At 42.9% G+C, this 25,341-nt stretch overlaps 1 protein-coding gene across 1 annotated transcript in view; it reads right to left on the bottom strand.

Moving 5' to 3' along the window:
• Positions 1–25,341, bottom strand: part of TMEM68 (transmembrane protein 68) — a 96,453-nt gene that overhangs the window by 68,422 nt on the left and 2,690 nt on the right. Inside the window, exon 2 of the mRNA XM_029591285.1 lies at positions 13,566–13,839. The gene's annotated coding sequence lies outside the window, so the exon portion shown is untranslated. The remainder of the gene's footprint in view (positions 1–13,565; positions 13,840–25,341) is intronic.

Genomic DNA, 25,341 nt, shown 5'->3' on the forward strand with positions numbered 1-25,341 from the left:
ACCCAGCTACACTAACTGCACTAACCACATCCTCTGGCAACAAATTCCAGAGATTTATTGTGCGTTGAGTGAAAAAGAATTTTCTCCGATTAGTCTTAAATGTGCTACTTGCTAACTTCATGGAATGCCCCCTAGTCCTTCTATTATTCGAAAGTGTAAATAACCGAGTCACATCTACTCGTTCAAGACCTCTCATGATCTTAAAGACCTCTATGATATCCCCCCTCAGCCGTCTCTTCTCCAAGCTGAACAGCCCTAACCTCTTCAGCCTTTCCTCATAGGGGAGCTGTTCCATCCCCTTTATCATTTTGGTTGCCCTTCTCTGTACCTTCTCCATTGCAACTATATCTTTTTTGAGATACGGCGACCAGAATTGTACACAGTATTCAAGGTGTGGTCTCACCATGGAGCGATATAGAGGCATTATGACATTTTCCGTTTTATTAACCATTCCCTTCCTAATAATTCCTAACATTTTATTTGCTTTTTTGACTGCTGCAGCACACTGAGCTGACGATTTCAATGTATTATCTACTATGACGCCTAGATCTCTTTCTTGGGTGGTAGCTCCTAATATGGAACCTAACATCGTGTAACTACAGCTAGGGTTATTTTTCCCTATATGCAACACCTTGCACTTGTCCACATTAAATTTCATCTGCCATTTGGATGCCCAATCTTCCAGTCTTGCAAGGTCCTCCTGTAATGTATCACAGTCTGCTTGTGATTTAACTACTCTGAATAATTTTGTATCATCTGCAAATTTGATAACGTCACTCATTGTATTCCTTTCCAGATCATTGATATATATATTGAAAAGCACCGGTCCAAGTACAGATCCCTGAGGCACTCCACTGTTTACCCTTTTCCACTGAGAAAATTGACCATTTAGTCCTACTCTCTGTTTCCTGTCTTTTAACCAGTTTGTAATCCACGAAAGGACATCGCCTCCTATCCCATGACTTTTTAGTTTTCGTAGAAGCCTCTCATGAGGGACTTTGTCAAACGCTTTCTGAAAATCCAAATACACTACATCTACCGGTTCACCTTTATCCACATGTTTATTAACCCCTTCAAAAAAATGAAGCAGGTTTGTTAGGCAAGACTTCCCTTGGGTAAATCCATGTTGACTGTGTCCCATTAAATCATGTCTTTCTATATGCTCTACAATTTTGATCTTGAGGATAGTTTCCACTATTTTTCCCGGCACTGAAGTTAGGCTCACTGGTCTATAGTTACCCGGATCACCCCTGGAGCCTTTTTTAAATATTGGGGTTACATTGGCCACCCTCCAGTCTTCAGGTACAATGGATGATTTTAATGATAGGTTACAAATTTTAACTAATAGGTCAGAAATTTCATTTTTGAGTTCCTTTAGTACCCTGGGATGCATACCATCCGGTCCAGGTGACTTGCTACTCTTTAGTTTGTCAATCTGGCCTACTATATCTTCCAGGTTGACAGTGATTTCGTTCAGTTCGTCTGACTCATCACCCCTGAAAACCAACTCCGGAACTGGTATCTCCCCAACATCCTCACTAGTAAACACGGAAGCAAAGAATTCATTTAGTCTTTCTGCAATGGCCTTATCTTCCCTAAGAGCCCCTTTAACCCCTCGGTCATCTAATGGTCCAACCGACTCCCTCACAGGTTTCTTGCTTTGGATATATTTAAAAAAGTTTTTATTATGAGTTTTTGCCTCTATGGCCAACTTCATTTCAAATTCTCTCTTCGCTTGTTTTATCAATGTTTTACACTTAACTTGACAATGCTTATGTTTTATCCTATTTTCTTCAGATGGATCTTTCTTCCAATTTTTGAAGGATGATTTTTTGGCTAAAATAGCCTCTTTCACCTCACCTTTTAACCATGACGGTAATCGTTTTGCCTTCCTTCCACCTTTCTTAATGCGTGGAATACATATGGACTGCGCCTCTAGGATTGTATTTTTAAACAATGTCCAAGCCTGTTGAACACTTTTAACCTTTGCAGCTGCACCTTTCAGTTTTTTTCTGACTATTTTCCTCATTTTATCAAAGTTTCCCTTTTGAAAGTTTAGTGTTAGAGCTGCAGATTTACTTATTGTCCCCCTACCAGTTATTAGTTTAAATTTGATCATGTTATGATCACTGTTGCCAAGTGGCCCCACCACCGTTACCTCTCTCACCAAATCCTGTGTTCCACTAAGAATTAAATCTAAAATAGCTCCCTCTCTTGTTGGTTCCTGAACCAATTGCTCCATGAAACAATCATTTATTACATCCAGGAACTTTATATCTCTAGCAAGTCCTGATGTTACATTTACCCAGTCAATATTGGGGTAATTGAAATCTCCCATTATTATTGCACTGCCAAATTGGTTTGCTTCCCTGATTTCTCTTAGCATTTCATCATCTGTCTGACCATTTTGTCCAGGTGGACGGTAGTATACTCCTATCACTATACTCTTACCCAACACACATGGGATTTCTACCCATATAGATTCTACTGAGCATTTAGTCTCTTGTATGATCTTTAGCCTGTTGGACTCTATACCCTCCCGGACATAAAGTGCCACACCCCCACCAAGTTGATCCTCCCTATCATTGCGATATAATTTGTACCCTGATATAGCACTGTCCCATTGGTTATCCTCCTTCCACCAAGTTTCTGTGATGCCAATTATGTCAATCTCATCATTTGCTGCTATACACTCTAACTCTCCCATCTTACTTCTTAGACTTCTGGCATTGGCATATAGACATTTCAAAGTGTGTTTTTTGTTTGTTTTAACAACCTGCTTTTCAGTTGTTTGGGATAATTCGGAAATCATTAGTTTTGGTGATTTTTTACATATAGGCATATGGACTATATTTGCTTTTAATGGAACCTCTCTGTTGGGATGCCCTAACTCTCCTGTTTCATTAGTATCCTTCAAGGATACATTTCTCCGAACCATGCACTGCTGAGTGACTGTCGGCTTTCCCCTTTGTTCTAGTTTAAAAGCTGCTCTATCTCCTTTTTGAAAGTTAGTGCCAGCAGCTTGGTTCCACTCTGGTTAAGGTGGAGCCCATCCTTTCGGAAAAGTCTCCCCTTTCCCCAAAAGTTTCCCCAGTTCCTTACAAAGCTGAATCCCTCTTCCCTACACCATCGTCTCATCCACGCATTGAAACTCTGGAGCTCTGCCTGCCTCTGGGGTCCTGCACGTGGAACAGGAAGCATTTCAGAGAATGCCACCCTGGAGGTTCTGGATTTTAGCTTCCGACCTAATATCCTAAATTTGGCTTCCAGAACCTCTCTCCCACACTTTCCTATGTCGTTGGTGCCCACATGTACCACGACAGCCGGCTCCTCCCCAGCACTGTCTATAATCCTATCTAGGTGGCGCGTGAGGTCTGCCACCTTCGCACCAGGCAGGCAAGTTACCAGGCGGTCCTCACGTCCACCAGCCACCCTGCTATCTACATTTCTAATAAGTAAATTTCCCAGAGTTTCAAGGTATTTTGTAGAGAATCTTTAATAGGTAGAAGAATTTGGACGTCGTCGGCGTATATGAAATGGACTAGTCCTAAGCCTGCCAAGAACTTACACAACGGGGCCATATAAATGTTAAAAGAGTGTGGGGGATAGGGATGAGCCCTGTGGAACCCCTGAAGAGAGATTTACTGTTTTGGATTCGACTGGACCTATTTTGATTTTAAAGGATCTGTTTGTGAAGTAAAATTTAAACCAAGCAAGGGTCAAGACTTTTAGGCTGACCGGGTCTCTCTCCCACCCCCCCTGCGAGGCGTCGACCTTCCCTGGGTGACATCATCTGGCATGGGGGCCTTTATTTAAGATGCTGACTCGGTCGGAGGCTTTACTGCCCTAGGGGATTGAAGTCCTGCTTCTGCATTCCACTCTGAGGCTTGGGATTAACTTTACCTGCCTGCTTGTCCATCTACCTGGTTCCTGCCTGCTGACTCTCCCCAGAGACAGAGCCTTCCCCCCCCCCCCCCCCCACCCGCGAGGTGTCGAACTTCCTTGGGTGACATCATCATCGGGCACGGGGGCCTTTATTTAAGATGCTGACTCGGTGGGCGTGCCCAAGGGGATTTCCCCCCCTTAGTGCCTCTGCTGGGCGCTTCTGTGCATACTTCATTCTTCGGGCTAAGGCCGGGACTTCTTACTAACAGCTGTAAGTACTTTTCTGCAACATGGAGGAATTTTTAATTCAAAGCAGAGTCAGCTTCCACCGGAAGAACTTATATAGAAATTCGAGAACCATTCCTTATCAAGAACAGACACTCATTCCAGTTCGAATTACTCCCAATGCCAAGCTAATGGCTTTAACTCTTTTGTCCTTATCGTTATTCAACGCTCAGTTCCTTACTAAAAAGATCCCTGTTTTACTCGATCATCTTAATGAAAACAAACCAGACATTCGTGGTATCACTGAGACCTGGGCTCAAATCAACTGACTCCGTCTTAATTAATCAGCTCCCCCACTAATCATATGATGTTTTTTCTATCCTCAGGTCATCAAAAAAAAAAAAAAAAAGAAGGAGGAGGCATAATGCTACTAGCTCACAAGAAACTACACTTAATCCAAACAGAACCTTAGTATAACATCACACTACGAGACTGCCTTTTTTAAGTCCAGATCACTCCAAATTTGCCTAGTCTATACCCCTCCAGGCCTTCTAGAACACAGCTGCTCACCTTTAGTTGAACTGTTTACAACCAACCAATCTTGATTCTAATATTCCTACCATTATATTTGGAGATTTTAACTTACATATGGATGTGCTTCCCCTGTCAGCCAGTTGTGAAATGTTTTTAACCACCCTGGAAGCATTAGGCTTCACCCAAATTGTAAAAACCTCAACTCAAAGCTGGCAATTCTTTGGATCTTGTGTTTATCAATGACACTTTTGACATAAAAGATTCTCCTAGCAGTCTGCCAGTGCCCTGGTCAGACCATCACCTTATCACATCTTTACTATTATTTAAAATTCCGCCCATGGAATCTTCTCCTTCAAAAATTGAAATTGAATTTAAAAAACCGTGTAAGACAGAGGATCTTATTACTATCCTGCCAGAAGCTCTTGGCAATTTGGCCATCTCTACTATGCCGACCGCTGTTAATTCTGCCTCCTTCCCATACTCCATTGTATATAGTAATTTATTGTATTTAATAATTTACCTTTCGTTCTCCCCCTCTTTTTTTCCATCTCCCAGTTAAGGCAACCTTGTTATAATGTAACTTGTATGCTCCTACTAAATGTCTCTTGTTGAATTGTTTGTTATAGTGCTGCTTAGTTTTGATATAAACCGAGTTGATTTGATCTGTATCAAGAAAGTCGGTATATAAAAGCCTTAAATAAATAAATAAATAAATTCTTGGGAAAAGATCATTTCAGACTTATCTAAATCTTTGTCCTACTCTGAGGAAGTGGATTTGTCCTTTCGCAAAACATAAAGCCCCCTGATTCTCCTCGCAGTTAAAATCCCTCAAACAGGACCTGCGGCATTTGGAAAGACTTTGGCGTAAACCTCGTAATCCTATAATCACTTGCACATTATAGAGTAGCCCTTCATAAGTATAGATCTGCTATTAATTCGGCAAAAACAGGATTTCTATTCAGAAAAAAATCCATAAATTTCAATTCAATCCTAAAATTCTATTTGCCTATAGAACATGCCATACTGGGTCAGACCAAGGGTCCATCAAGCCCAGCATCCTGTTTCCAACAGTGGCCAATCCAGGCCATATGAACCTGGCAAGTACCCAAAAACTAAGTCTATTCCATGTTACTGTTGCTAGTAATAGCAGGGGCTGTCAACTTAATTAATAGCAGGTAATGGACTTCTCCTCCAAGAACTTATCCAATCCTTTTTTAAAACACAGCTATACTAACTGCACTAACCACATCCTCTGGCAACAAATTCCAGAGTTTTGTTTTGTTTTTTTTTGTTTGTAATCATTTTTATTAGTTTTCACAGAAGAACACATAACATAACGTGCAGAAATGTACAAGAACAAGTACAAGAAAACCATATAAATCATATTGTCTACATAATATAATGCATATCCAACCGGATCCTTTAAGTTCTTCTTTTACAGCTATACCCTGTTATCTCCCAAAATGCTCCCACCCAAGTCGTCCGTACCACCTCCCCCCTACCCAACCCACCCCTGCCGCCCAGTAGGTAGCGAGATCCTCTTTCCTCCTGTGTTCTGGAAACTGCGCATATGTATCCATCAGTTCCCCGTCAACACCTGTTATTGTACTTCTAAACACCACAAAATGCTGCAAGGGCATGGGTGCCCGTATTTGGTATATGTGCCACAAAATTCCGCATTATAAGAAATTTACTAGCCCCTACACATAACTATCTAGTACAAATACAATCTAGCTCAAATGCAGACTAGTCGACGTAGGCAAGGAATCTGTGAACTGCTGCCATTGTTCTTGAAAGAAGCGTCGCTTCTTGTGCAGATAAAGAGGTATAGACTTCTGCTCCAAAAGGTATAATTCCAATAACGTAGAAGTCCATTCCTGTTTGGATGGAGGTGCCGGGGAAAGCCAATATTTCAAAATCAAAACGAAGAGCCACCAGACGTCCTTTGTGCAAGAGGGACGAAGTAGGCGCTTCCACACCATCGGGACTAGTCGGCGGAATTCCCAAAATCCACAGCAGCGCTGATTCTGGGTTTGTTAACAAATCAGAGTCAGCAAAGGTTAATATAGTATCCGACCAGAAAGACTGAATGAGTGGGCATTCCCATAAGCAATGCAGGAGTGAAGCCTGTGGAGAGGAACATTTGCAACAACTAGGAGAATCAGCTATCCCCATAAGGAATGCTCTGCGCGGACAAACCACTATTCGATGCATAATTTTAAAATGTAGTTCTCTGAAAGCAACACTAACAACTACTTCACGTATTAATTGAAGACATTGACGTAAGTGATCCACAGTAATTAGTACCCCAGGTAGGTCCTTAGACCATTTAACAACTAGAGAATTTATGGTATATGATGAAACATTATGCATAAATTTATACATGATTGAAATAGAAACCAGCTTTTTAACACCCAGGCTTAAAAAGCGTTGAAAGGGGCCATTCGTTTTCGGGAGTTGGGTTGAGGCAACAATACTATGGATATAACTGCGGATTTGCAAGTATGCTAAATAATCCACATGGGTGAAATGTAGAGATTGGCAGCAGTATTGGAAAGAGTAGACATCCCCAGTTTGGAGGTTAATAAAGGGGTGTAAATTAAAAACTCCCACCTCAGAAATTTTTGAAAAACATCTGCCACTGAGCCCCACAGGGAAGTCAGGATTCCCCCGAAGGGGTAAGCAGAAAGACACCTGCCAAGGTAATTGCAAAATAGAACGAAGGTATTTCCAGCTTCTACGCAACGCATACACAAGAATGTTGCGAGTCTGAAGGGGCAGTAGTCTTTCCTGAGGGGCATGTAAAAGATAAGCCAAATCCCATGGTTGCAACAATGCTCGTTCTAAGGTAAGGACCTGATTTGTACCCCCACATCCCAGCCATTCCCTCAACGTCGGAATCAAGCAAGCAATGTTATAGTACCTCAGACTGGCTACTCCCATACCTCCTTCGTCTTTGGGGGCCATAAGTTTAGAAAAGCTTATACGGGCTCTTTTAGAATTCCAATAAAATTTCCCACATAAGGAAGTAAGCCGCTTAATATCCTTGGCCTGCAGATAAATGGGTGTCATCTGCAGGACATATAATAGCTTAGGAAGCAACATCATCTGAACCAATCCAATTCGCCCTGAGAGGGATAGAGGGAAAGAACTCAAACTATGAAGTTTCTCCCTAAAGATCTTTAATAATGGGGGAATATTATGAAAATACCAGTATTGTGGATCACAATGAATTTTAATGCCAAGGTATTTTATAGTATCTTTTGCCCATAATAATGGGAAATTTAACCAATCAGTTTTGAGATTCCCCCGCACATCCATCGCTTCAGATTTTGTCAAATTTAATTTTAATCCCGAAAAGGAGCCAAATGTTTGGATGATTTCCAACAAGATTGGCAATGAGCTCCGGGCCTTTGAAATTAACATAAGCATGTCATCGGCAAACAACATCATTTTCTGTTCAGTAGACCCAGTCCATATACCCGGAACCCTCGCGTCCTGTTTAATTCTACGTATGAGGGGCTCCAAAGACAGTATATATAGTAATGGTGAGAGGGGGCATCCCTGACAGGTACCTCTGCCTAATGTAAAAATAGGAGAGGTAGTGCCGTTAACACAAATAAATGCCTTGGGGTCAGAATACAATAATTGGAGTGCTGTAAAAAATGCGCCCTGAAACCCAAACCGTTGCAAAGTATCAAACAGATATGCCCATGCCACCCGGTCAAACGCCTTTTCAGTGTCAAAGCTGACTAACAGCGGGTCTGGAGTGGACTGAGCCTTGCAGCTTTCCAAGGCTACCAAGAGGCGCCTGATATTGGTAACAGGCCGTCTGCCATGGACGAAACCCGTCTGTTCAGGTGATATAAGATCAGGGAGAATAAATTTCAAACGGGAGGCCAGCAGCTTGGCATAGATCTTTACATCTTGATTTAATAATGATATTGGCCGATAAGAGCCTGGATCTGCTAGATCTCGCCCTGGTTTGGGCAAAACAGTGATGGCCGCCACTTTCATTGACTCGGGGAGCTGAGCTTGGGTAATCATATGATTAAATAAACTCACTAAAAAAGGAGTAACCGGTTCTGTAAGTGATTTATAAAACAAAGAAGTAATGCCATCAGGACCAGGCGATTTATGGAGTTTCAAATCTGCTATGACTGTCTGAACTTCCTGAGGTAGAATGGGCCTATTGAGCCCCTCTATTTGTTGAGCAGTTAAGGTGGGAAGTGTCAAATTTTCAAAAAACTGGAGCTGATTAGGGAGGTGCGGAGTATCTTTGGCATACAAAGTAGCATAAAAATTATTGAAAATTTTTCCAATCTCAGAAGTAGTAACAGCCATGTCCCCAGACGGTTTGCGGAGGGAGCTGATAAATTTAGAAGGTTGTTGCGCTCTCGTTAACCGAGCCAGCAACCGTCCTGGTTTATTACCATGTAAAAACAATTTATGCTTAAAAGAAAACATATTGCCCACCGCTTTACAATGAAGAATATCATTAAGAAGCTGTTGAGTTTGCCTAAATTTCTCTCTCCAATAGACTGAATTAGTACAATTCCATTGATTCTTGAAATTTGCTAAATCCTTTTCCAATGACAAAATTTGTGCATTTTGCTGTTTCCGCTTTCGGATAGTATATTGCAAAATGTCACCGCGTAACACAGCTTTCGCTGTTTCCCAAAAGAGTATCGGGTCAGAACGGTGTTGCCCATTAAATTCATCATACTGTGCCCATTTCTGGGAAAGATATTGCTTAAACTCTGGATCCGTTGCCAACCACTCCGGCATACGCCACTGAAACAGAGAGGGTAGCGAGTTGGCAGCACCAACTGAGCACCACACAGGACAGTGATCAGAGATCACTAAATTACCTATGGCAGCCTGATCGACGTTAGGAAATAGGGATTCCGACATTAGAATGTAATCTATACGGGATTTAGCAGGGTGTGCCCTCGCGTAATTCGTGTAGTCCTTTTCGGCCGGGTGAAGGACACGCCATACATCAAGCAATTGTAAGGATTGAGTTAAGAATGTAATTCCCTTTCCCGGCCCCAATTTAGACTGAGGTGTAGTAGAACACCTATCCATTGCGGGGTCCACTACACAGTTAAAGTCTCCCGCTATTACCATTGGGTAGGAACTCATATCCAGCAAACGAGATACTAGCTCCATGAAAAACTTGTGATCATATTTGTTAGGCCCATACACAGATACCAGCATAGTCGGTTGCCCAAACAGGCTGCCTTTCAGTACAATAATTCGGCCTTCCGAATCCGACCACTGAGATTCCAATTGGAAGGAAACAGTTCTATGAATAAGAATAGCTACGCCATTCCGTTTATGAGATCCGGAGGAAAAATATATTTGATTATAACCCTGCTTGTTTTTCAGCTTAAGATGTTCCTTTTCCAGCATGTGGGTTTCTTGCAAAAAGACAATACTTCCCTTCAATTTATGGCAATGCAGTAAAACTTTTTCCCTTTTGATAGGGGACCCCATACCCGCAACATTCCAGGAGATATATTGAACCTTAGAACTCATTGTGATAACAGGGCCAGAAATTACCCCGCAGGGTAGTAGGAAACCAGTGAGATATTATAATTGGTGCACACGAGCGCCCAGCTCGCCCGTGCGCCCCAAGCCCAACACGCCATTTCCTCACACATCGTGGCACCCACAAACTCAGAAGAACAGGTAGAAACTGGTAAAAACAATGGACACAGTTAACCAAAGTAAGCAACATGAAACATGCACGAATAGCAGAACCTCGCCAGGCACCTGGTGCTTCCCTCCCCCCTACCCACATTCCCATACCAATCCAGACAAGATCCCAAAGCCCAACAAAAGTCCCCAAATTCTCTCCAATACGAGAGACAGGATCAAAAGATGTGTTCAGTTATCCGTCCCCATTTACAGAAAGGGAAAGTGCAACAAGGCTCGAACAGTACTAAAATTTAAAATAAAAAATAATAATGCTACTAGTATGGGGTATGACCACGTATGATCATAACCATTTCCAAATGCGAACGGAGGGCAACGACCCCCAGCTCAGCAGGTCCACCGTAGCAAAAACAAATTTCAAGAAAGCTTTTCCGAGGACATAGAAAGACTACCGTACAGAACATGGTGAAAGCAAGCAGCTGCACTTCGCAATCAGTCAACCATCTTGTACATTCACCACAGCTTGAAGAGATTTGCGGGCCTCTGCATACGATTCAAAAGCCTGGTGTTTGCCATCCAACCACACACGCAGCTTCGCCAGGTATTGAAGCGTAAACTTAATTTGTTTTGCCGCTAATTGAGAGCATATGGGGCCGAACTCTTTCCGCTTAGCCGCTACCCGGGCAGAGAAGTCTTGAAAAATCCGTATCTGCTGTTCTGAAAGGTAAGAGATGGAGACTTCCTTGAACTTTGCCAGATTCGCTGTCTGTCCGCATAATCCAGAAACCGGGCAAGCACAATACGATTCCTTTGGTTCGGCAGCGCCCGGGCGCCAAGGCGATGGGCCCTCTCAATTTTCAGGTTGTTTAACTGGACGGAAGGGCCTAGGACTTCAGGCAGCCATCGAGCCAACTGATCAGGAAGTTCGTTATCGGGAACCGACTCTGGTATACCGACAAACCGCAAGTTGTTACGTCGTGATCAGTTCTCCAAATCATCGATCTTCTCGTCTTGGACCTTAACAAGCTGTTCCAATTTATGTATCCTGCCCTCGCTGGCTAAGGCTGTGTCCTCCGCAACGGCCACTCGTTGCTCCAACGCATCCAGCCGGGGGTGTAGTTCCGCAAATTCAGCTTTTAGGTCTGAAAGTTGGTCGGAGATTTTATCCAATTTGCTAGCTAGCGCCGCGGTCACCGCCGAAGTAAGTGCAGCTATGGCGGTTTCGTCATTCAGGCCCGTAGTCCCACGGTCTGCATTAGCCGCCATCTTGTCTTCTCCCGTTTTTGTTTTCTCCTTCTCTTTCCTTGCGAGTTTAGGAGGCATCGCGGCGGGCGACTTATTCATGTATCGATCTATGTTCATAAGCACTAGTTCACAGAGCGAAATCCGGTGAAAAAATACTTCTGCTGCTTGCTTTAAACACCAAAATGGGGACGGATAACCGGAGCTAGGAAAGAACCCGTCTTCCCCAGGTCACCACATCACGTGATCCTCACATATTCCAGAGTTTAATTGTGGGTTGAGTATGTTTCAGATCTCACCAAGCCCAAATTTTCTTTGCAGTCTCCCGAAAAAAAGGCAAAACAAACAAATTTGCCACCTTTATCATTGATAAAATTCATAGCTATCACTTCATTTCAATCCTACTATCAGCTGGTCAACTTTTGACACAGTATCATCTTTAGAAATTGCTAACATCCTTAAAAAGATGAATCCCACAGCTCATCCGCAGGACACCATTTCAATAAAATCACTTCAGTCTGTTCCTGACACAGTAGCCTGAACATTAGCAGATATCATTAATATCTCCTTAGAAGGTATTTTCCTGAATTCATTAAAATGCACGGTTGTCAAATACATCCTAAAGAAATCCCATTTAGATTCAGACAGACAATCTTGCGAACTTTCGGCCAATTTCCACTCTTCCTTTCCTAGCAAAACTTCTAGAAAAGGTAGTAAACTGACAACTAATGGAACATTTGGATAATAATCAACTGCTTTACTCTTCACAATTCGGGTTTCGGAAATTTCATAACACCGAAACCCTATTCATCTCTCTTTCAGACATCATGTTAAGAGGACTTGATTATGGAAATTTCTACTTATTGATTTTGCTCGATATCTCGGCGGCCTTTGACACCATTAGTCATGAATCTATGAATTTGAGACTTCAAGAAATTGGCCTAAAAGACTTGATAATACATTGAGATCAACATCTCAGTGTGCCGTGGCAGTCAAAAAGGCAAACAGAATGTTAGGAATTATTAGAAAAGGGAATGGTGAATAAAACAGAAAATGTCATAATGCTTCTGCATTGCTCCATGGTGAGACCGTACCTTGAATACTCTGTACAATTCTGGTCACCACATCTCAGAAAAGATATAGTTGCAATGGAGAAGGTACAGAGAAGAGCGACCAAAATTATATAGAGGATGAACAGCTCCCCCTATGAGGAAAGGCTGAAGAGGTTAGGGCAGTTCAGCTTGGAGAAGAGACAGCAGAGGGGGATGTGACAGAGGCTTACAAAATCATGAGAGGACTAAAACTGGTAAAAGTGAATTGGTTATTTACTCTTTCAGATTATAAGGACTCTCTACCAGAGGACTATCAAGCTAGGGCGAGAGAATACTGAAGTAATCTCATTTCAGTCTGAGACTTTCCTCACTCCAAATGACGTCAAATCTTCACTGAGGTGTACTGTGCTGTTCATATGTCTCACTCTGCATGTAAAACTGGCCCCAAAACCCTAACCACCACCGAAACCTCACCTCGAGTTACTAGCTGGCCCTCCTATAGTGATATAAATAGTTGACTATGAAGGCCTTATAACAGAGTCTCTCTCAAATAAGGAAATGCCTATGTGGGCACTTCGCGAGTAGCAAAGTACTACCTATGCGAAGTGCTAAGATAGGTGGTGGCTATGAATTTTATAATTACCACACCGTGCGCTCTCTCTTCTCGCAGGTGTTATCCATGCGAAAATTATAGCATCTTGATGAATCTAAGGGGTCTGATTGTAAGCCCTCTGGGGACAGGGAAATACCTACAGTTCCCGAATGTAATCCATTTTGAAGTGCCAAAAAAAGTGTGAAAAGCAGAATATAAAGATCTAAATAAATAAAATAAAATAATTGGATTATTCAGTTTAGACAAATTAATCATGTAGCCCGAGAATGCAGCACTGCTGCTTTAAGGCAGAAGTTGATTGCTCCTATCTAGATCTTAGACAAAAAAAAAAAAAAATGGTTTTGCATACTTACTAAATTTCATATCTTCTTGAAGGTGGTGATTTCAGTTTCCTCCAGCCATACTGAAATTCTTTACCAATTACTTCACCGCATGTATTTCAATCAGAACATGCCATTATAGCGACAGATGTTTACTGACAGTTCAAATTCTTCTTCCCTCTCACCATGACAATTATTCCGTGATTGCAAATGGATGATAACTAGATTGGGTCAAAATCAGGCTTCCTGCTATAGGTTGCTTGCTAGCCTCATTTTACCCATGTCAAGGAATTCAGCAGAGCACCTACTGCAATAAAAAGAAAAAAAAAAATAAATCAGTCCCCAAGAACTGAACAATAAATGAAACATGACTACACTGCGAAATTCATACCTCTCTTATTCTGAGTCACAATTCTCTATGTCCACCAACTGCTCGATTTTATTTATTTAATTACTTTGGACTTTTATATACCAAACATTCATGTGAAAATTACATATCATATCGGTTTACAGAAAAACACAAAGTTGCAACGAGCATTACATAAAACAGGGTATCCTAGAACTGGGAGCAAGGGATAAAAATACAAAAACAAGGTAACTAATAACAACTGCAAAAGTGTGAGCCACCTAATGATTGGGATGACTCTTAAACAATATCAAATCCAGAGAGACATGTGAAAATAACAAAGCAATGGTAGGAAAAGCCAATACAAAGATCAGCAAGTAAGATTCATTTCTAGATACTAAAACAATGAGATTAAAATAAACGATGATAATAAGTCCAAAAGGGAAGTCAGAGTGTGTGTTTAGTCTCTTCATCGTGCCATACTACTTTTAAAGTGAAACTCAAGACTTGGCTCTTCCGTCAAGCTTTCCCAGAGAGCTAAAAGCAAGAAGAACAACAACCATCCTTACCTTACAGCAATAATCTAATGTTTATATTGCTTCAGTTATATGCTTCCAAGTTGTGTTCTAAGTTGATCTTAGTTGTTTTCCCAATAGATTGTACTTTATTATATATTATCCGTTCATTATTTCGATATGTTCCATGTAAACCGCCTCCCCGGCGATAGTTATCTCTGTTAAATGTGAACCGGAGTGATATGTATTGTATACAGGAACTTCCGGTATATAAAAACCAAAAATAAATAAAATAAATATGGAGAGACCATTCCGGGCAGGAATGGAGAAGGCATGAACTAGTTTCCTTATGCGTGTGAAACAGTATCAGTTAGTGATCCGGGAATGATCTTCCTGATTTCAAGGGAGGATCGTCTGGTTGAGGAAAGGCTTGTTTGAAGAGCTATGTTTTGAGTTTTTTTTTGTTTTTGTTTTTGTTTTTTTAAGTTAGTGGGCATGTTTCTAGCCAGAGATCTGGGGGAAGAGAGTTCCATTGAGAGGGACCAGCAGTAGATGTTATTGTTATAATAATATTAATAATAATATTAGTAAATGTTAATGTTATAATAATATTAATTACTTGTTAAATACTATTGTTACTTTCACTGTTCCTTGTAATAACGTTCAATGGTTGATTGTTATTGTTCAATGTTCTATGTAAAAAACCCCAGTCTAACCTCCCAGACCAGGGCAACCTTTTCGTTACTTGTAAACCGGATTGATTTGTATTGCATACAGGAATTCCGGTATATAAAAATTAAAAATAAATAAATAAAAATAAATAGATAGGGCACATTTTCTTAAGGCGGTCTTGATAGGGGGGGGGGGGCATAGAGAGAACCTTTGACTTCGTTAATGAGACAGCCTTTACTAACAGGAAAAAACAAGAACTAGACAAGAGCCAGATTTAAGGCTCAGGCAAAAGTATTATAAAAAAGGCTGCAAGTCTTTTTGAAGGTTTGAAATGGGGTATCTTTTAGCCATGGCTTTAGTCTCTTGCAAAAGTTCTACAGACAAAAAAATATACACATAGAACTTATACAAAAAGCACTAGGGGACTTTTGGCCAACCTTTATATTTATTTCTAAGGCGCTCTGCTGCCTGGCAATTACCAGTTCTTTCGAACCTGACAAGTGGCTAATGGGCTGTTGTACCTAAATGCTTAATGTCACCCTTTTATGTACATGTGAGATTCCTCCGATCTGGAAGGTAATATTTCAAGATGGATGGCAGCATTAACCTAATCAGGAGACCAGATTTCAAATCCAATTTTTCCTTTGGCATTCCCTGTGACCATATCTGCAGCTACCTAGGTATCCATTTAAACTGCATGTTCTTGGGGCAGGGACTTGTACCTATAGGAAAATTGGTTCTGCTAATTTTCGTACCACGGATCAGTCAAGACCGTGGGTTGAGCCTCCTTTCCAGCAGGTGGAGACAGACCAAAACTGTGAAGGTATCCTATATCAGGACAGAGCCTACCCTACACCCCTTCAGTATAAAGTACTTTCAAAGCAGATATAACTTCCCAAGGATCAAGCAAGCAATAAGAAAATAAACAAATTGAACAAGTACTGAAAGGATTCTGTATGAATAAAAACGCTCTTGCATACAATTTTAGTTTCATCTGTTGTATACTATTACTAAAGGCAACTGAAGCATCTAACAAATCAGATAATTGAAAAAACCTGTAGAAAAAGACAGAACATTCGAGCGGACATAGCAGATCTAGCACGGGTGGGTGTGTGGACTGATCTGTGGTACTACAGAACAAAAGTTAGCAGGTAAGAACCAATTTTCCTTTCCCTGTACGTACCTGGATCAGTCCAGACCGTGGGATGTACCAAAGCTTCCCTAAACAGGGTGGGACCGAGATAGTCCCGCCCGAAGAACCTGCTGCCCGAAGGAGCCAAAAACTGGAGCCTGCACATCCAGATGGTAATGACGAACAAAAGTATGCAGGGATTTCCAAGTAGCTGCCCTACATATTTCCTGCGGAGAGACAGATTGACTCTCCGCCCAAGAAGTAGCCTGAGACCGTATGGAATGAGCTTTTAAGTCTTCCGGCATGGGCCGACCCTTACAGATGTAAGCCGACGCAATGGCCTCCTTTAGCCAACATGCGAGAGTGGCCTTGGAAGCCATATTACCTTTATTTGGCCCACTCCACAGAAGAAACAAGTGGTCAGAGACCCGGAACTCATTTGTAACCTGAAGGTAATGCAGCAAGACCCGTTTCACATCGAGGCGCCACAGATCACCCCCAGCTGTATTTGCTACTTCTGACGAAGAAAAAGCCGGAGGTTCCACAGACTGATTGACATGAAAAGAAGACACAACCTTTGGCAAGAAAGAGGGTACCGTCCTAAGGGATACCCCTGATACCGCTCTACCTTTCTTCCTGGCTACTCTAGCCCCCAAGTTCAATGCCCTTGTTTTATGTAACTTTGCTTGATTCAGCCTTCTCGTTTTTGGTTACACTTGTTCATCCCCTAAGTTCCATGTAAACCGGCCTGATGTGAATTCTATTCGTGAAGTCCGGTATAGAAATATATATTAAATAAATAAATCCGAGAAACGTAGAAAAGGTTCTCTACACGACAATGCCTGCAGCTCTGAGATTCTTCTGGCTAAACAAATGGACACCAAGAAGACTGTTTTGAGAGTCAAATCCTTGAGCGTAGCCCTCAAGGGCTCAAAGGAGCTTCGCAGAGAACCCAGAGAACCAAGTTAAGACTCCACGAGGGACAAGAACCCGGACTGGAGGATTCAAGTGCTTGGCTCCCTTGAGGAAATGGATGACATCTGGATGAGACACCACTGAATAACTCTCAAGGGTGCCTAAGAGAGAACTGAGAGCGGAGACCTGCACTCACAAGGAACTGAATGACAGCCCCTTGGCAAGACCGTTCTGGAGAAAAGAAAGGACCTGGGAAACCGGAGCCTTACAAGCCGAGATATCAGAGACGACACATGCATTTTCAAAACCTTCCATATTTGGACATAAGCAAGCGAGGTAGCCGGCTTCCTGGCCCGCAATAGAATGGATATAACTTCTTCCTTATATCCCTTCTTTCTCAATCTCCGCCATTCAAAAGCCAGGCCGCTAGACAGAAGAGATCCGCCTGATTGAAAAACACAGGACCCTGCCGAAGAAGATGGGAAAGATGACCGAGGCGTATTCGCAGACCTGCACACCAGTGTCTTCTGGGCCAATTCAGTGCCACTAGAAATACAATCCCGCTGTGGCCTTCGATCCTTCTAACCATTCTTCCCAATAGGGGCCACATGGGAAAGGCATACAGCAGCTTGCCTTCTGGCCAGACCTGCACGAAAGCATCGATCTCCAAGGACTTCGGATCCCTCCTGCAACTGAAGAATCAAGGAAGCCTCACATTGCGAGAAGTCTTCAGCAGGTCTAGAAATGGAAGACCCTAGTGATCTACTATCAGCTGGAATGCCTTGTTTGACAATATCCATTCTCCTAGATCCAGACTCTCCCTGCTTTGAAAGTCTGATCTTACATTGTCTTTTCCTGCAAGTTGCAAGGCTGAGATCTCCTGAAGATGCACTTCCGCACATTCCATAAGTTAGTCTATCTTTTGCAATACCTGCTGGCTCTTGGTTCCTCCCTGCCGATTGATGTAAGCCACCACTGTTACGTTATCTGACATTATTCGGACCGCTCAACCCTGCAGCTGAACTGCAAGCATGCCAACCAGACCACCTGTGCTTCCAGTTGATTGATGTTCCAGAGAGACTCCTCTGTATTCCAGCACCCTTGCGCCGTTAGTCCGTGATAGTGAGCTCCCCAACCTTGGAAGCTCGCATCTGTCGTGAGTACCAACCAGTCTGGTGAAGTAGATGACTCCCTCTCTCAGATGATCCACTTGCAACCATCACTGGAGGTGAGAGCAGACTTCAAAATCGGCAGGTGGAGCCGAATCAAATAGTCCAGAGACTGCAAGGAACGCTGAAGTGGACACATATGCATCCTCACCCATGGTACTAAGTCCAGGGTTGCTGCCATCAACCTGAGTACCTGTAGATAGGATCACACTGCCTGGTGTAAAGTGCTCACCAAGAGATGCACCTGCACCATCAACATTTGAATATGAACTTCCGGAAGAAAAAAAAACAAAAAAAAAACTTTGCCCTGCTTCATGTCGACCCATACACCCAGATACTCCAAACAACTGGATGGCTGGGTTCACCACCCAATTGAGCAGCAATAAGGAGATCACCTTGCAGGTCACCAGACAGCTCTCTTCCAGAGATATGGCCCAAATCAACCAACCAGTCATCTAAATATGGGTGTACAAGGATCCCATCCTCTCTCAGTTCTGTCGCCATTACCACCATAACCTTGGAAAAGGTTCTGGGAATGGTGGCTAGACTAAAAGGCAGCGCCCAAAACTGATAATGACACCCCAGCACTGCAAAACGCAGAAAAGTTGGTGCTCCAACTGGATAGGAATATGGAGGTATGCCTCGGACATATCCAAGGAGGTCAGAAATCCCCCCAACTGTACAGCCATTATCACCAACCGCAATGTTTCCATGCGAAAGTGAGACACCAGCAAATGATGGTTGACCCCTTTGAGATCCAGGATGAGATGAAAGGAATCCTTCTTGGGCTCATCGAAATAAATGGAATACCGACCCATATTTTCTTGAGACATGGGCACTGGAACCACAGCCCTCAGACTGAGGAGCCTCGACAGCATAGTCTTGACTGCCTGCTTCTTCTGCAGGGCATGGCAGGGAGATACCATGAACATGTCCCAAAGAATACTGCGAAACTCCAGCGCATATCCTTCTCATATTACTTCCAGGACCTACTGATCCAATGTAATCTCGACCCACCTCTGATAAAAGAGAGAGAAAGGTGCACTCTCTCTCCTGTTCCTGAGGGTGAGTCCATAGTCCTTCACTGGAAGACTTGGGAGGTTCCACTACTTGAGCCCACTCCTCGCTTGGGCTGTCTGGGACGAAAGGATTGAGACCTGCCAAAAGGTCAAGTCCTCTGAAAGTCGCCCCTTTGTAGGGACGAAAAAACCTGGAACCCCTAAGACGACCTCTTATACCAAAAGAGCAAAGTAACTGCTTCTGATCTTCCGGCAATCAAGGAACCGGGGATTCACCCCACTTACTGGCAAGCTTCTCCAACTCGTTCCCAAACATGAACAAGCCCTTAAAAGGCAATTTCATAAGATTAGCTTTGGAGGTTGCATGGGCCGCCCAGTTTCTCAGCCATAACTGATGGCTCGCCGTTATTACCAAAGCCATTCCTCTGACCAAGATGAGGACCAAATCGCAGCCCGCATTTGCTAAAAAGGCGTGGCGGGTTCCATAACTGCCCTGGAATTCACACAAGAGTCATCAACTTCCTGAGAGAAGCAAGCAAGAGCGAGCCACAGGGAACATCAGGAAGTTATCTGCAATGTCATTGCTACTGCTTCAGTTGCTTCCTTAAGGTTGGCCTCAATCTTTCTATCATGCACATCCTTCAAGGCTCCTCCTCTTTCCATGGGGATAATCATCATTTTAGAGATGGCACAGACAAGCGCATCCACCTTCAGGAAATACAGATGCTCTCTCACCACTGGATCCAGGAGGTACAGGTCTTCCAAGGTACGACATCCTCTAAAATTTGCCTCCAGGGCATCCCGTTCAAGATCAATCAATTATTGAATGGCCTCCATAACCGGGAAAACACAAGAGGCTTTATGCAAGGAAACCAAAATGAGATTTTTCTTTGGCAGAGATGGAATCTGTCCCAAATCTGTCTGGGAAATCAGGGCTGGTAATTCATCTCTATGAAAGAACCGCAACATAGTTCAATACTGTTCCAGCCCCGGAGGAATTTCTTCATCCTCCAGGGAGTCAGGGATCTGCCTCATCAGCAGTGCCATTTGGATGCCTGTGAGGTACACCTGCAGCTCGAGGTGTACTTCGGCGCTTAAATGTCGAACCAGAAGAGGGGGAGGCCACTGCCTGAGGATCTGAACTGACAGACTTGGATGATGCTGAGGAAAGAAAAGGCAGAAGGATCCATGCCAAGACCAGGAGGCACTTGTGCAGTGCCCACTGAGCTGCCGTCCCCTGCTGAGGAACCAGTCAAGGGAGTTCCAAGGTCAGGTGTCCCTCCTGACATATCCTTAACGAGGCCAAGCTGGGAAGACCCAGGCTTAGTAAAATCAGATGAAGATAATTCTCCCTGAGCCTCTAAGCAGCGCTGGCATAAGCTAGAGGGCACTCCAGGCAGAGGTGCCCTAACATGACAAGCAGCACAGAGAGAAAGGCGCTTAGATTGCTTAACAGGCAACTGAAGATGTGCATCCAGCCAAAGCCCCACTGAAACAAAATTTATGTGCACAAAATTTAAGTGTCCCAAGTTTGTGCACAAAAAAAGCTAAGTGCACTGTCACCGCTCCAAACCTTGGCGCACAACCGAAATGGTGAGTGTGCGCACAGGCCGCATGCACAATTCAGATGCATAGCAGGATGCACTTACATGCACAGACAATCCTGTAGAGGGAAGCAGACCACGCAGAAAAAAAGCACGCAAAAATACTGCCGCAGCCTACCAAGCAGAACACAAAAACAGAAACCTAACAGTGGGGCCTAGCCCAACCAGGCTGCCCAGTTCCCCTAACCCCTATGGAAGCAGAAATGCACACCAGAATGGTGTGCAGAGCACAGAGCCAGAAGAAGTCCTAACTAACCCATCCACTCTGAATTTTTTTTTTCCAAAATGTACCCCAGCTCAGCCTTCCGGGCCAACTAGAGAAATGGTCTCTGGCTGTGGGGGGGAGAGGGCATATACAGTCACCTGCGCCCGCTGCCTTTCCAATACTTAATCAGCTAAGTCCACATCGGCCTATAACTAGCTACTGGACCAAGGCACTCATCTGAAGAACCACAGAAATCACCTCAGGAATTCTCAACTGGGGGAGGGACCATTAGGTATCACCGCAGGAGAGCAGGACAATCCAAATCTCTAGTTAATTATCTTCTAAATTTGAAGCAATTCCCAGAAGGGAAATACTGGAGATGGAGAATACTGGCAAGCTGATGTCACTGCAGGAATATATGGTTTTCATGTATCTCCATACCCTCCTACCATGGAGTAGGGTATGGGGGTGTGTATATATCATGGTAGGAGGGTATGGAGATACATGAAAACCATATATTCCTACAGCAACATCAGCTTGCCAGTTGCTAGTTATAGGCCGGTGTGGACTTAGCTGATTAAGCATTTGAAAGGCAGCGGGCGCAGGTGACTGTATATGCCCTCTCCCCCCACAGCCGGAGACCATCTCTCTACTTGGCCCGAAAGGCTGAGCTAGGTAACCAGTTTGCTCCGGTTCCATCTGCTGGTAGAATTGAATAACCCACTGGTTCTGGATTCATCTGTCTAGATGCTAAGAAAATAAATAATTAAGATACCAAATAAACTCTACCAACAATACAGCACATAGACTGATGACTAACTCTAAAAATAAACAACAGGATATCAGAAGCCTTAGTAAGTTGCAGCAAGTTTAAGGTATTTCAGATGAGGCCAGGCAGTTTCCTGTAGTCAGTTTACATCTTAGTGTTCCATATTGGATATCAAAAGCTTGGCAGAAGAGCCAGGCTTTTATTTGCTTCCTGAAACACAATAGTCATGTATTTGCCAGTTTTTTTGGGAGGGTGTTCCAGAGGATAGGTGCTACTCCCATGAATGATCTCTTTGGGTATCATCTTGATTTCTTTTGATGATGGAATAGACAATAAAAATCTTAGTGGTCTGAATAGCATAAAGTCAGCCTTTCACTCAGGTAGATAGACCCATCACCTCTTAGGGCTTTGTATATCAGCGTCAGAATTTTGAATTTCATTCCGTACGGTACTGATAGCTATAGTAACTTGTATAGGGCATGTGTGATGCGATTATATGGTTTGAATCCATCAGTCGTGCAGGAAGTTCTGTATTATCTGGAATTTGTGGAGGGCCTTATCTGTTAGATCCTTGCACAGTAATTTGTAGTAATCCAGCTGAGTGTCTACTGTGAAATGAATAACTGAGCTTTTTCTTCTTGATGAACGGGAACAATCTTTTCATAACTGAAAGTGGCAGCTCTTTACTGTTGCCTGGATTTGCAGCAACATGGTAATTTCTAAGAGTCAGAGGCTTTTGACCTATGTCTTAATGGGAGTTCATAGGTTCTCCCCTCTTTTACCCCTCATGTCCCCCTCACAGGGGGCAGTATCCTGCCATATAGCTCCTTTCTCCCCCAGCAGCCATCCCAAACACTCTCTCTCACCACTCCATCATACCCACACTGACTCATCATCTCTCAACCATTTCATTTCACACACCTACTCTTGCATTCTCCCATCCCCTCCAGTTTGTCTCCCTCACCCCATCATTCATGCTCTGAGTCTCTCATTCCCAATTATCCCCTCTCATACTCTCCTCCATCACCTCAAAATTTTCATTGCTGATTTCAGGGAGAGAGGGAAGAAAACTGCATTCACTTCCCTTCCTAATGCTTTCCCCAGCATTTAACCTTCTCCTCACCTCCCCATTTACTCCCTCATTTCTCCCATTACCACTCTGTCCTTACTATTTATTTATTTATTTATTTATTTAGCATTTTTCTATACCGAACTTCATGGTTAAATACCATATCAGATCGGTTTACATCGAACGGGGGATAGAGAAAAACTTGTAACAGAAATGGAACAGTACAAAATACTCAGAAGAGAGCAGTAAGTTACATTAAACAAGGACTATAAACTTGGAGGCTTTACAGCTTAGAAGTAAGAAGAATAGAAGGCCCAAGAAGGGCAATAACTTAAACACAAAAGTTGTAATGGATTCAGATTAAACAGGAAACAATATTATCTGAGGAGTTAGGATAATCATAATAATAGGCAACAAAATAGTAGCATGGTTCCGTAGCTCGTGAAAAGGTTGTTTGTCTATTGTGAGTCTGAAGGATCCGAGAAGGCTTGTTGGAACAGCCAAGTCTTAAGTTTTTTTTTGAATGTTAGTAGGCATGGTTCTAGCCTGAGGTCTGCGGGGAGGCTATTCCAGATGTTTGGACCTGCAAAAGAAAAAGCTCGGACCCTAGTCGAGACGAGGCGAATAGCTTTGGTTGGAGGGGATTGTAGCGTTCCTTTATGGATTTCTCTAATTGGTCTGATGGAAGTATGGAGTTTGAGAGGGAATTCAAGGTCAAGATGAAAATAGTTATGGATGGACTTATGTATCAGGGTGAGAGATTTGTGAAGGATTCTGTGGTAGATTGGTAACCAGTGTAGGTTTCGGAGAGTGGGAGTAATATGTTCTCTTCGGTTGGTGTTGGTTAAAATTCTGGCAGCAGCATTTTGAATCATTTGAAGTGGTTTGATGGATGAGTTGGGAAGGCCAGTGAGAAGAGCACTGCAGTAATCTATTTTTGCAAATATTAAGGATTGGAGAACAGTCCTAAAGTCGTGTAAATAAAGGAGGGGTTTGAGTCTTTTCAACACCTGTAGTCTGTGGAAGCAATCTTTGGTAGTCGTATTGATCATGGTCTTTAAGTTAAGGCGGTTGTCAAGGATTACTCCCAGATCTCTTACTTGAGTGAGGGTGAGATGATAACTGTGGTGTGTTTGTGGGGGGTGGTTGTCTGGGTTGGAGGAGATAAATAGTAGTTCAGTCTTAGCGGAGTTGAGGACCAGATTTAGGTTGTTGAGGAGATTGTTGATAGATTGAAGACAATTTTTCCAAAGCGAGAGAGTTTTGGTGATGGATTCTGTTATGGGAATCAGAATCTGAACATCGTCAGCGTAGATGTAATGAATGAGGTTGAGACTTGTTAACAGATGGCAAAGGGGAAGGAGGTAGATATTGAAAAGGGTGGGAGAAAGGGAGGATCCTTGGGGGACGCCAAGAGAAGAATTTGTCAATGGCGATTCTTTGTTATTGATCCTGACCCTGAAGTTTCTGTTATCAAGGAAGGACTTGAACCAGCTGTAGACTAATCCGGTTATGCCAATGTCTGACAAGCGATCTAGGAGGATGGAGTGGTTGACCGTGTCGAAGGCTGCTGAGATGTCTAGAAGGATTAGAAGAAATGAGTGTCCTTTGTCCAGTCCCATAATAATATGGTCTGTTAGTGAGATGAGCAGGGTTTCTGTGTTGCGTGATTTGCGGAAACCATATTGGGAAGAGGAAAGGATATTGTTTTCTTCTAAGTAATCTGATAACTGGGAGTTAACTACTTTCTCTGTAATTTTGGCTAGGAAAGGAAGATTAGAGATTGGACGAAAATTAGCTAGAATGCTGGAGTCTAGATTGTGTTTTTTCAAGAGGGGTTTAAGGGAAGCATTTTTTAGACTATCTGGGTACAGACCTTGTGTTAGGCAGCAATTTATGATGTTGGTCAGAGGTCCTGCGATTGAGTCTGGGATGAGTAGCAGTAATTTGGAGGGAATGTTGTCTGTTGGGTGGCTGGATGGTTTCTGCCTCTTTAGGATGGATTCGATCTCTTTTGTGGAAGTTAGTTCAAAGTTGTCGAATTTAGCTTCCTTGAGTGTGTGGTTAGAGGTGTATGAGGCTGAGGGGTTTGTCTTGGTTGGAAGAAGTGCGATAGTGTTTGAAATCTTCTGTTGAAAGAACAAGGCTAGCTCATTTGCCTTGAATTGAGCCTGTTCGTCTGGTATTGATGGAGGAATTGGTTTTGTGATTTGAGATACATATGAAAATAAAGCTTTTGCATCATATAGGAGGTCATGGATTTTATTGGCATAGTATTGTTTTTTTGCTTTTAGGATGGATGTTCTGTAAAAATGTAAGGTTCCTTTGTATGATGATAGCGTAGATGGTGAAGGGGCTTTGCGCCATCTGTTTTCTTTTTGGCGTAGTTCTTGC

Source organism: Rhinatrema bivittatum, chromosome 2 (assembly GCF_901001135.1).
Source record: "Rhinatrema bivittatum chromosome 2, aRhiBiv1.1, whole genome shotgun sequence".
NCBI lineage: Eukaryota > Metazoa > Chordata > Amphibia > Gymnophiona > Rhinatrematidae > Rhinatrema > Rhinatrema bivittatum.